Source organism: Schistocerca gregaria, unplaced genomic scaffold, assembly GCF_023897955.1.
Source record: "Schistocerca gregaria isolate iqSchGreg1 unplaced genomic scaffold, iqSchGreg1.2 ptg000492l, whole genome shotgun sequence".
Classification (NCBI taxonomy): Eukaryota; Metazoa; Arthropoda; class Insecta; order Orthoptera; family Acrididae; genus Schistocerca; species Schistocerca gregaria.
The window spans coordinates 2,028,813-2,041,267 of record NW_026061899.1 but is presented as its reverse complement, the minus strand read 5'-3'; positions in this window follow the sequence as shown (position 1 = coordinate 2,041,267).

Here is a 12,455-nt window from a genome sequence, read left to right as displayed (position 1 = left end):
CACTGCATATGAACACATTTCACATTCCCCCCTGCAACGCGGCTGCTAGACCTACCTTCATGCCAAATCTTAAGGTTCTAGCTCATGTCCAACGCACAAAAGCCGTCTAAAAAGTCAATAATCGATGACTAAAACTTGAATTGTACTTTCTAACTGGCTATCTCATCAACTTAGCAGCTTCTTCTGTATTCTGTTATGGTGCCTTTAGTGTCTCCGCATACCGCAGCACGCGACATAGCATTGCACACGATAAAGGTAACCGTTTCAAAAAGAAGAGCGCCCAATATGACGATCTGGGATTCAGTCGATTCGATAGCAAATGACGAAAACGGGAGGATTTCTCTGCTCTTCACTACATATGAACACTTTTCACATTCCTCCGTGCAACGCGGCTGCTCGACCTCAGTTCATGGAAAATCTTAAGGTCCTAGCTCATGTCCAAGGCAATAAAGCCGTCTAAAGAGCCAGTAATCGATAACTAGAACTTGAATTTTACTGCTTCGTACTGGCTATCACATCAACTTAGAAGATTCTTCTGTGTTCTGTTATGGTGCTTTTTGTGCCTCCGCATACCGCAGCACGCGACATAGCTTAGCACGCGATAAATGTAACCGTTGCAGAGAGAAAAGCGGCCAAAATGACGATCTGGCATTATGTCGATTCGATAGAAAATGACGAAAACGGGCAGATTTCTCAGGTTTTCACTACGTATGAACACTTTTCACATTCCCCCAAGCAACGCGGCTGCTAGAGCTCCCTTCATGCAAGATCTTAAGGTCCTAGCTCATGCCCAACACACAAAAGCCGTCTATAAGGTCAATAATCGATAACTGAAAGGTGAATTGTACTGCTTCGTACTGGGTATCACATCGACTTAAAGGCTTGATCTGTGTTCTATTATGGTGCTTTTAGTGTCTCCGCATACCGCAGCGCGCGACGTAGCTTTGCACACGATAAATGTAGTCGTTTCAGAGAGAAGAGCGTCTAATCTGACGATCTGGCAAATAGGCCATTCGATAGCAAATGACGAAAACGGGAGGGTTTCTCAGGTTTTCACTACATATGAACACTTTTCACATTCCCCCGAGCAACGCGGCTGCTAGACCTCCCTTCATGCAAATTCTTAAACTCCTAGCTCATGTCCGACGCACCAATGCCGTCTAAAAAGTCAATAATCGATAACTACAACTTGAATTTTACTGCTTCGTACGGGCTATCACATCAACTTAGAAGCTTCTTCTGTGTTCCATTATGATGCTTTTAGTGTCTCCGCATACTGCAGCACGCGAAATAGCTTTGCACACGGTAAATGTAACCGTTTCAGAGAGAAGTGCGGCCAATATGACGATGTGGCGCTAAGTCGATTCGATAGCAAATGAAGGAAACGGGCGGCTTTCTCAGGTTTTCTTTACATATGAACATATGTCACATTCTCCCGTGCAACGTGGCTGCTTGACCTCCCATCATGCAAAATCTTAAAGTCTTAGCTCATATCCAACCCACCAAAGCCGTCTAAAATGTCAATAAACGATAACTAATATTTGAGTTACACTGCTTCGTACTGGCTCTTACAACAACTTAGAAGCTTCTTCTGTGGTCTATAATGGTGCTTTTGGTGTCAATATGACGATCTGGCATTAAGTCGATTCGATAGGACATAACGAAAATGGGCGGATTTCTCAGGTTTTCACTACATATGAACGCTTTTCACATTCTCCAATGCAACGCGGCTGCTAGTCCTCCTTTCATGGAAAGTCTTAAGGTCCTACCTCATGTCCAAGGCACCAAAGGAGTGTAAAAAGTCAATAATCGATAACTAAAACTTGAATTGTATTACTTCTTACGGGCTGTTACATCAACTTGGAAGTTTCATCTGTGTTCTACTATGGTGCTTTTAGTGTCTCTGCGTACCGCAGCACGCGACATAGCTTTGCAGACGATAAATGTAACCGTTTCATAGAGAAGAACGGGTAATTGACGATCTGGCTTTACGTCGATTCGATAACAAATGACGAAAACGTACGGATTTCTCAGGTTTTTACTACATATGATCACTTTTCACATTCTCACGTGCAACGCGGTTGTTAGTCCTCCTTTCATGCAAAATCTTAAGGACCTAGCTCATGTGCAAGGCACCAAAAAAGGGTGAAAAGTCAATAATCGATAACTATAACTCTAATTGTACTACATCTTACGGGCTATTACATCAACTTGGAAGCTTCATCTGTGTTCTACTATGGTGCTTTTAGTGTCTCTGCATACCGCAGCACGCGACATAGCTTTGCAGACGATAAATGTAACCGTTTCATAAAGATGAATGGCCAATGTGACGATCTGGCTTTAAAACGATTCGATAACAAATGACGAAAACAGACGTATTTCTAAGGTTTTTTTTACATATGAACACTTTTCACATTCTCCCATTCAACGCGGCTGCTAGTCCCGCATTCATGCAAAATCTTAAAGTCCTAGCTCATGTTCAAGGCACAAAAGCCGGCTAAATAGTCAATAATCCATAACTAAATCTTGAATTTTATTACTTGTTACTGGCAATTACGTCAACTTAGAAGCTTCATCTATGTTCTACAATCGTGCTTTTAGTGTCTCCGCATACCGCAGCACGCGACATAGCTTTTAGACGATAAATGTAACCGTTTCAGAGAGAAGAGCGGCCAATGTGACGATGTGGCTTTAAGATGATTCGATAACAAATCAAGAAAACTGACGGATTTCTCAGGTTTTTACTACATATGAACACTTTCTACATTCTCCCGTGCAACGCGGCTGCTAATCCTCCTTTCACGCAAAATCTGAAGGTCGTAGCTCATGCCCAAGGCATGAAAGCCGGCTAAAAAGTCAATAATCGATAACTAAAACTTGAATTTTATTACTTCTTACTGGAAATTACGTCAACTTAGAAGCTTCATCTGTGTTCTACTACAGTGCTTTTAGTGTCTCCGCATACCGCAGCACGCGACATAGCTTTGCAGATGATAAATGTAACTGTTTCATAGAGAAGAGCGGCCAATGTGACGATCTGGCTTTAAGCCGATTCGATAACAAATGACGAAAACGGACGGATTTCTCAGGTTTTTACTACATATGAACACTTTACACATTCTTCCATGCAACTCGGCTGCTAGTCCTCCTATCATGCTAAATCTTAAGGTCCTAGCTCATGTGCAAGGCACCAAAGCCGGCTAAAAAGTCAATAATCCATAACTAAAACTTGAATTTTATTACTTCTTACTGGCAATTACGTCAACTTAGAAGCTTCATCTATGTTCTACAATAGTGCTTTTAGTGTCTCCGCATACCGCAGCACGCGACATAGCTTTGCAGACGATAATGTGACCCTATCAGAGAGAATAGCGGCCAATGTGACGATGTGGCTTTAATCGATTCGATAACAAATGACGAAAATGGACGGATTTCTCAGGTTTTTACTCTATATGAACACATTCCACATTCTCCCGTGCAACACGGCTGCTAGTCCTCCTTTCATGCAAAGTCTTAAGGTCCTAGCTCATGACGAAGGCACCAAGCAAAGGAAAAAAGTCAATAATCGATAACTAAAACTTGAATTGTACTCCTTCTTACTGGCTATTACATCAACTTAGAAGTTTCATCTGTGTTCTAGTATGGTGCTTTTAAGTGTCTCTGCGTACCGCAGCACGCCACACAGCTTTGCAGACGATAAATGTAACCGTTTCATAGAGACGAACGGGTAATTGACGATCTGGCTTTAAGTCGATTTGATAACAAATGACGAAAACATACGGACTTCTCAGGTTTTTACTACATATGATCACTTTTCACATTCACACGTGCAACGCGGCTGCTAGTCCTCCTTTCATACAAAATCTTCATATCCTAGCTCATGTGCAAGGCACCAAAAATGGGTGCAAAGTCAATAATCGATAACTAAAACTTGAATTGTACTACATCTTATGGGTTATTACATCAAATTGGAAGCTTCATCTCTGTTCTACTATGGTGCTTTTAGTGTCTCTGCATACCGCAGCACGCGACATAGCTTTGCAGACGATAAATGTAACCGTTTCATATAGAAGAGCGGCCAATGTGACGATCTGGCTTTAAGTCGATTCGATAACAAATGACGAAAACCTACGGATTTCTCAGGTTTATAGTACAAATGAACACTTTTCACATTTTCCGTGCTACTCGGCTGCTAGTCCACCTTTCATGCAGAATCTTAAGGTCCTAGCTCATGTCCAAGGCACCAAAGCCAGCTAAAAACTCAATAATCGATACCTAAAACTTCAGTTGTACTACTTCTTACTGGCTATTACATCAACTTAGAAGCTTCATCTGTTTTATACTATGGTGCTTTTAGTGTCTGCGCATACCGCAGCACGCGACATAGCTTTGCAGACGATAAGTACAACCGTTTCAGAGAGAAGAGCGGCCAATGTGACGATCTGGCTTTAAGTCGATTCGATAACAAATGACGAAAACGGACGGATTTCTCAGGTTTTTACTACATATGAACACTTTTTAGATTCTCCCGTGCAACTCGGCTGCTAGTCCTCCTTTCATGCAGAATCGTAAGGTCCTAGCTCATGCCCAAGGCACCAAAGCCAGCTAAAAAGTCAATAATCCATACCTAAAACTTGATTTGTACTACTTCTTATTGTCTATTACATCATCTTAGAAGCTTCATCTGTGTTCTACTATGGTGATTTTAGTGTCTCCGCATACCGCAGCACGCGACATAGCTTTGCAGACGATAAGTACAACCGTTTCAGAGAGAAGAGCGGCCAATGTGACGATCGGGCTTTAAGTCGATTCGATAACAAATGACGAAAACGGAGGGATTTCTCAGGTTTTTACTACATATGAATACATTTCACATTCTCCCGTGCAACGCGGCTGCTAGTCCTCCTTTCATGCAGAATCTTAATGTCCTAGCTCATGTCCAAGGCACCAAAGCCAGCTAAAAAGTAAATAATCAGTACCTAAAACTTGAATTGTACTACTTCTTACTGGCTATTACATCAACTTAGAAGCTTCATCTTTGTTCTACTATGGTGCTTTTAGAGTCTCCGCATACCGCAGCACGCGAGATAGCTTTGCAGACGATAAGTACAACCGTTTCAGAGAGAAGAGCCGCCAATGTGACGATCTGGCTTTAAGTCGATTCGATAACAAATGACGAAAACGGACGGATTTCTCAGGTTTTTACTACATATGAACACTTTTCACATTCTTACCTGCAACTCGGCTGCTAGTCCTCCTTTCATGCAGATTCTTAAGGTCCTAGCACATGTCCAAGGCATCAAAGCCAGCTAAAAAGTCAATAATCGATACCTAAAACTTGAATTGTACTATTTCTTACTGGCTATTACATCAAATTAGAAGCTTCATCTGTGTTCTACTGTGGTGGTTTCAGTGTCTCCGCCTACCGCAGCATACGACATAGCTTTGCAGACGATAAGTACAACCGTTTCAGAGAGAAGAGCGGCCAATGTGACGATCTGGCTTTAAGTCGATTCGATAACTAATGACGAAAACGGACGGATTTCTCAGGTTTTTACTACATATGAACACTTTTCACATTCTCACGTGCAACTCGGCTGCTAGTCCTCCTTTCATGCAGAATCTTAAGGTCCTAGCTCATGTCCAAGGCACCAAAGCCAGCTAAAAGGTCAATAATCGATACCTAAAACTTGAATTGTACTACTTCTTACTGGCTATTACATCAACTTAGAAGCTTCATCTGTGTTCTACTATGGTGCTTTTAGTGTCTCCGCATACCGCATCACGCGACATAGCTTTGCAGACGATAAGTACAACCGTTTCAGAGAGAAGAGCGGCCAATGTGACGATCTGGCTTTAAGTCGATTCGATAACAAATGACGAAAACGGACGGATTTCTCAGGTTTTTACTACATACGAACACTTTTCACATTCTCCCGTGCAACTCGGCTGCTAGTCCTCCTTTCATGCAGAATCTTAAGGTCCTAGCTCATGTCCAAGGCACCAAAGCCAGCTAAAAAGTCAATAATCGATACCTAAAACTTGAATTGTACTACTTTTTACTGGCTATTACATCAACTTAGAAGCTTAATCTGTGTTCCACTATGGTGCTTTTAGTGTCTCCGCATACCGCAGCACGCCACATAGCTTTGCAGACGATAAGTACAGCCGTTTCAGGGAGAAGAGCGGCCAAGTGACGATCTGGCTTTAAGGCGATTCGATAACAAATGACGAAAACGGACGGATTTCTCAGGTTTTTACTACATATGAACACTTTTCATATTGTCCCGTGTAACTCGGCTGCTAGTCCTCCTTTCATGCAGAGTCTTAAGGTCCTAGCTCATGTCCAAGGCACCAAATCCATCTAAGAAGTCAATAATCGATACCTAAAACTTGAATTGTACTACTTCTCACTGGCTATTACATCGACTTAGAAGCTTCATCTGTGTTCTACTATGGTGATTTTATTGTCTCCGCATACCGCAGCACGCGACTTAGCTTTGCAGACGATAAGTACAAACGTTTCAGACAGAAGAGCGGCCAATGTGACGATCGGGCTTTAAGTCGATTCGATAACAAATGACGAAAACGGACGGATTTCTCAGGTTTCTACTACATATGAACACATTTCACATTCTCCCGTCAACGCGGCTGCTAGTCCTCCTATCATGCAGAATCTTAAGGTCCTAGCTCATGTCCAAGGCACCAAAGCCAGCTAAAAAGTCAATAATCGATACCTAAAACTTCAGTTGTACTACTTCTTACTGGCTATTACATCAACTTAGAAGCTTCATCTGTTTTATACTATGGTGCTTTTAGTGTCTGCGCATACCGCAGCACGCGACATAGCTTTGCAGACGATAAGTACAACCGTTTCAGAGAGAAGAGCGGCCAATGTGACGATCTGGCTTTAAGTCGATTCGATAACAAATGACGAAAACGGACGGATTTCTCAGGTTTTTACTACATATGAACACTTTTCACATTCTTCCCTGCAACTCGGCTGCTAGTCCTCCTTTCATGCAGATTCTTAAGGTCCTAGCTCATGTCCAAGGCATCAAAGCCAGCTAAAAAGTCAATAATCGATACCCTAAACTTGAATTGTACTACTTCTTACTGGCTATTACATCAAATTAGAAGCTTCATCTGTGTTCTACTGTGGTGGTTTCAGTGTCTCCGCCTACCGCAGCATACGACATAGCTTTGCAGACGATAAGTACAACCGTTTCAGAGAGAAGAGCGGCCAATGTGACGATCTGGCTTTAAGTCGATTCGATAACAAATGACGAAAACGGACGGATTTCTCAGGTTTTTACTACATATGAACACTTTTCACATTCTCCCGTGCAACTCGGCTGCTAGTCCTCCTTTCATGCAGAATCGTAAGGTCCTAGGTCATGTCCAAGGCACCAAAGCCAGATAAAAAGTCAATAATCGATACCTAAAACTTGAATTGTACTACTTCTTACTGGCTATTACATCAACTTAGAAGCTTCATCTGTGTTCTACTATGGTGCTTTTAGTGTCTCCGCATACCGCATCACGCGACATAGCTTTGCAGGCGATAAGTACAACCGTTTCAGAGAGAAGAGCGGCCAATGTGACGATCTGGCTTTAAGTCGATTCGATAACAAATGACGAAAACGGACGGATTTCTCAGGTTTTTACTACATATGAACACTTTTCACATTCTCCCGTGCAACTCAGCTGCTAGTCCTCCTTTCATGCAGAATCTTAAGGTCCTAGCTCATGCCCAAGGCACCAAAGCCAGCTAAAAAGTAAATAATCAGTACCTAAAACTTGAATTGTACTACTTCTTACTGGCTATTACATCAACTTAGAACCTTCATCTGTGTTCAACAATGGTGCTTTTAGTGTCTCCGCCTACCGCAGCACGCGACATAGCTTTGCAGACGATAAGTAGAACCGTTTCAGAGAGAAGAGCGGCCGTTGTGACGATCTGGCTTTAAGTCGATTCGATAACAATTGACGAACACGGATGGATTTCTCAGGTTTTTACTACATATGAACACTTTTCACATTCTCCCGTGCAACTCGGCTGCTAGTCCTCCTTTCATGCAGAATCTTAAGGTCCTAGCTCATGTCCAAGGCACCAAAGCCAGCTAAAAAGTCAATAATCGATACCTAAAACTTGAATTGTACTACTTCTTACTGGCTATTACATCAACTTAGAAGCTTCATCTGTGTTCTACTATGGTGCTTTTAGTGTCTCCGCATACCGCAGCACGCGACATAGCTTTGAAGACGATAAGTACAACCGTTTCAGAGAGAAGAGCGGCCAATGTGACGATCTGGCTTTAAGTCGATTCGATAACAAATGACGAAAACTGACGGATTTCTCAGGTTTTTACTACATATGAACACTTTTCACATTCTCCCGTGCAACTCGGCTGCTAGTCCTCCTTTCTTGCAGAATCTTAAGGTCCTAGCTCATGTCCAAGGCAACAAAGCCAGCTAAAAAATCAATAATCGATACCTAAAACTTGAATTGTACTACTTCTTACTGGCTATTACATCAACTTAGAAGCTTCATCTGTGTTCTACTATGGTGCTTTTAGTGTCTCCGCATACCGCAGCACGCGACATAGCTTTGAAGACGATAAGTACAATCGTTTCAGAGAGAAGAGCGGCCAATGTGACGATCTGGCTTTAAGTCGATTCGATAACAAATGACGAAAACGGACGGATTTCTCAGGTTTTTACTACATTTGAATACTTTTCACATTCTCCCGTGCAACTTGGCTGCTAGTCCTCCTTTCATGCAGAATCTTAAGGTCCTAGCTCATGTCCAAGGCACCAAATCCATCTAAGAAGTCAATAATCGATACCTAAAACTTGAATTGTACTACTTCTTACTGGCTATTACATCGACTTAGAAGCTTCATCTGTGTTCTACTATGGTGATTTTATTGTCTCCGCATACCGCAAGCACGCGACGTAGCTTTGTAGACGATAAGTACAACCGTTTCAGAGAGAAGAGCGGCCAATGTGACGATCGGGCTTTAAGTCGATTCGATAACAAATGACGAAAACGGACGGATTTCTCAGGTTTCTACTACATATGAACACATTTCACATTCTCCCGTGCAACGCGGCTGCTAGTCCTCCTTTCATGCAGAATCTTAAGGTCCTAGCTCATGTCCAAGACACCAAAGCCAGCTAAAAAGTCAATAATCGATACCTAAAACTTGAATTGTACTACTTCTTACTGGCTATTACATCATCATAGAAGCTTCATCTGTGTTCCACTATGGTGATTTTATTGTCTCCGCATACCGCAGCACGCGACTTAGCTTTGCAGACGATAAGTACAAACGTTTCAGAGAGAAGAGCGGCCAATGTGACGATCGGGCTTTAAGTCGATTCGATAACAAATGACGAAAACGGACGGATTTCTCAGGTTTCTACTACATATGAACACATTTCACATTCTCCCGTGCAACGCGGCTGCTAGTCCTCCTTTCATGCAGAATCTTAAGGTCCTAGCTCATGTCCAAGGCACCAAAGCCAGCTAAAAAGTCAATAATCGATACCTAAAGCTTGAATTGTACTACTTCTTACTGGCTATTACATCAACTTAGAAGCTTCATCTGTGTTCTACTATGGTGCTATTAGTGTCTACGCATACCGCAGCACGCGACATAGCTTTGCAGACGATAAGTACAACCGTTTCTGAGAGAAGAGCGGCCAATGTGACGATCGGGCTTTAAGTCGATTCGATAACAAATGACGAAAACGAACGGATTTCTCAGGTTTCTACTACATATGAACACATTTCACATTCTCCCGTCAAAGCGGCTGCTAGTCCTCCTATCATGCAGAATCTTAAGGTCCTAGCTCATGTCCAAGGCACCAAAGCCAGCTAAAAAGTCAATAATCGATACCTAAAACTTCACTTGTACTACTTCTTACTGGCTATTACATCAACTTAGAAGCTTCATCTGTTTTATACTATGGTGCTTTTAGTGTCTGCGCATACCGCAGCACGCGACATAGCTTTGCAGACGATAGGTACAACCGTTTCAGAGAGAAGAGCGGCCAATGTGACGATCTGGCTTTAAGTCGATTCGATAACAAATGACGAAAACGGACGGATGTCTCAGGTTTTTACTACATATGAACACTTTTCAGATTCTCCCGTGCAACTCGGCTGCTAGTCCTCCTTTCATGCAGAATCTTAAGGTCCTAGCTCATGCCCAAGGCACCAAAGCCAGCTAAAAAGTCAATAATCCATACCTAAAACTTGAATTGTACTACTTCTTATTGTCTATTACATCATCTTAGAAGCTTCATCTGTGTTCTACTATGGTGATTTTAGTGTCTCCGCATACCGCAGCACGCGACATAGCTTTGCAGACGATAAGTACAACCGTTTCAGAGAGAAGAGCGGCCAATGTGACGATCGGGCTTTAAGTCGATTCGATAACAAATGACGAAAACGGACGGATTTCTCAGGTTTTTACTACTTATGAACACATTTCACATTCTCCCGTGCAACGCGGCTGCTAGTCCTCCTTTCATGCAGATTCTTAAGGTCCTAGCTCATGTCCAAGGCATCAAAGCCAGCTAAAAAGTCAATAATCGATACCTAAAACTTGAATTGTACTACTTCTTACTGGCTATTACATCAAATTAGAAGCTTCATCTGTGTTCTACTGTGGTGGTTTCTGTGTCTCCGCCTACCGCAGCATACGACATAGCTTTGCAGACGATAAGTACAACCGTTTCAGAGAGAAGAGCGGCCAATGTGACGATCTGGCTTTAAGTCGATTCGATAACAAATGACGAAAACGGACGGATTTCTCAGGTTTTTACTACATATGAACACTTTTCATATTGTCCCGTGCAACTCGGCTGCTAGTCCTCCTTTCATGCAGAATCTTAAGGTCCTAGCTCATGTCCAAGGCACCAAATCCATCTAAGAAGTCAATAATCGATACCTAAAACTTGAATTGTACTACTTCTTACTGGCTATCACAACGACTTAGAAGCTTCATCTGTGTTCTACTATGGTGATTTTATTGTCTCCGCATACCGCAGCACGCGACGTAGCTTTGCAGACGATAAGTACAAACGTTTCAGGGAGAAGAGCGGCCAATGTGACGATCGGCCTTTAAGTCGATTCGATAACAAATGACGAAAACGGACGGATATCTCAGGTTTGTACTACATATGAACACATTTCACATTCTCCCGTGCAACGCGGCTGCTAGTCCTCCTTTCATGCAGAATCTTAAGGTCCTAGCTCATGTCCAAGGCACCAAAGCCAGCTAAAAAGTCAATAATCGATACCTAAAACTTGAGTTGTACTACTTCTTACTGGCTATTACATCAACTTAGAAGCTTCATCTGTTTAATACTATGGTGCTTTTGGTGTCTGCGCATACCGCAGCACGCGACATAGCTTTGCAGACGATAAGTACAACCGTTTCAGAGAGAAGAGCGGCCAATGTGACGATCTGGCTTTAAGTCGATTCGATAACAAATGACGAAAACGGACGGATTTCTCAGGTTTTTACTACATATGAACACTTTTCACATTCTCCCGTGCAACTCAGCTGCTAGTCCTCCTTTCATGCAGAATCTTAAGGTCCTAGCTCATGCCCAAGGCACCAAAGCCAGCTAAAAAGTAAATAATCAGTACCTAAAACTTGAATTGTACTACTTCTTACTGGCTATTACATCAACTTAGAACCTTCATCTGTGTTCAACAATGGTGCTTTTAGTGTCTCCGCCTACCGCAGCACGCGACATAGCTTTGCAGACGATAAGTAGAACCGTTTCAGAGAGAAGAGCGGCCGTTGTGACGATCTGGCTTTAAGTCGATTCGATAACAATTGACGAACACGGATGGATTTCTCAGGTTTTTACTACATATGAACACTTTTCACATTCTCCCGTGCAACTCGGCTGCTAGTCCTCCTTTCATGCAGAATCTTAAGGTCCTAGCTCATGTCCAAGGCACCAAAGCCAGCTAAAAAGTCAATAATCGATACCTAAAACTTGAATTGTACTACTTCTTACTGGCTATTACATCAACTTAGAAGCTTCATCTGTGTTCTACTATGGTGCTTTTAGTGTCTCCGCATACCGCAGCACGCGACATAGCTTTGAAGACGATAAGTACAACCGTTTCAGAGAGAAGAGCGGCCAATGTGACGATCTGGCTTTAAGTCGATTCGATAACAAATGACGAAAACTGACGGATTTCTCAGGTTTTTACTACATATGAACACTTTTCACATTCTCCCGTGCAACTCGGCTGCTAGTCCTCCTTTCTTGCAGAATCTTAAGGTCCTAGCTCATGTCCAAGGCAACAAAGCCAGCTAAAAAATCAATAATCGATACCTAAAACTTGAATTGTACTACTTCTTACTGGCTATTACATCAACTTAGAAGCTTCATCTGTGTTCTACTATGGTGCTTTTAGTGTC